The sequence below is a fragment of the Crocuta crocuta genome, unplaced genomic scaffold (assembly GCF_008692635.1).
Source record: "Crocuta crocuta isolate KB4526 unplaced genomic scaffold, BGI_CrCroc_1.0 scaffold72, whole genome shotgun sequence".
In the NCBI taxonomy this organism is placed as follows: Eukaryota; Metazoa; Chordata; class Mammalia; order Carnivora; family Hyaenidae; genus Crocuta; species Crocuta crocuta.
This window is the reverse complement of record NW_027529427.1, coordinates 5,954,303-5,955,474: the sequence shown is the minus strand read 5'-3', so window position 1 is coordinate 5,955,474 and position 1,172 is coordinate 5,954,303. Positions and strand designations below refer to the sequence as shown.

Here is a 1,172-nt window from a genome sequence, read left to right as displayed (position 1 = left end):
GTTTTTGCAAATCGCCAGAGAGGCTCTCCCAGCTGCTCAGCTCCGCTGTTGTATTGCAAACACAGCCATGGCCAGCTCATAAAAGGAGGAGTGCGGCTGTGTTCCGCTGAAACTTTATTTACAAAAACAGGCAGTGGGCCAGATTTGGCCCGTGGGCTGTAGTTTGCCAACTCCTGCTCCAGGTATATTTCTGTAAGTTACCTGGCCATCTTCCAGAATGGGCCCGTGGTAGTAACATCATAAGAGTGGGAAATGCCTATCTCTAGGAAGCCACAGTCCTACAGATTGGATCCGAAAAGGCTACATCCACATAGCTTTTACCTTGTTTTTTATTTTTCGGTTTTTTATTTTTTAAGTATGTTTTATGCCCAACGTGGGGCTCGAACTCACAACCCTGAGATCAAAGGTCACATGCTCTACCAACTGAGCCAGCCAGGTGCCCCTTAAAATTTATTTTATTTTTTTTAAGTAAGCATTATGCCTAACGCGGGGCTTTTTTAAATTTCTTATTTTACCTTTTTTTTTTTTTTTTAAGTAAGCTTTGCTTTTACCTTGTTTTGGTGACGGTGGTTTCCAGAGCATCACCTAACCCTCAGAACTGGGAAAACCCCCATCAGTGATCATTTTGAGTCCACACAGGTGGCTTGAATCTGCTGTACCCAAAGTACCCAGTGCCAGCCACTGTACCATCTCTACGGGAAGAAGCCCTGCTCACCAGGATGGGCAGTGCACTGTCTTTATCAGAGGAAGTGTGGTACTGGTCGAGCTAGCTTACTTTCCCCGTGGGGCTTGGAAAGCACTGATGTCACCGTCACCCTCTTTCTTCCCGCAGAGCAGGTTGGCTGGCAGCAGTCTCAAAGTGGCCGTGGCCGGACTTGTGATCAGGGATGTGAGAAATGTATGCAGTTGTCTTAATTTCAGTTTGGGCTGAAAGCATGAAGTCTAGAGGTGACTCAGTCTAGTTAGGATGGAGGGTGATTTGACAGTTGCCTTCATTTCCAATCCAGGAGTGCCTCCTACAGCTCTATTGTATGGAGCCGTTAGTATAGAGGGACACACATACCTGTAGACCACGTAAGAGGTAAGGGGACGTTATATCACGAAACTTGTCATTGTCAGAGTGCAGAGAGGTGGCAGGGAGGCTTTGGTGAGGACCCGCTAGCTGACTCTGA

At 47.0% G+C, this 1,172-nt stretch overlaps 1 non-coding gene across 1 annotated transcript; it reads right to left on the bottom strand.

Moving 5' to 3' along the window:
* Positions 1 to 365: 365 nt before the first annotated feature.
* TRNAK-UUU (transfer RNA lysine (anticodon UUU)) lies at positions 366 to 438 on the bottom strand. Its single transcript has one exon. It is a non-coding gene; the product is annotated as a tRNA-Lys (tRNA).
* Between the last annotated feature and the right edge of the window lie 734 nt (positions 439 to 1,172).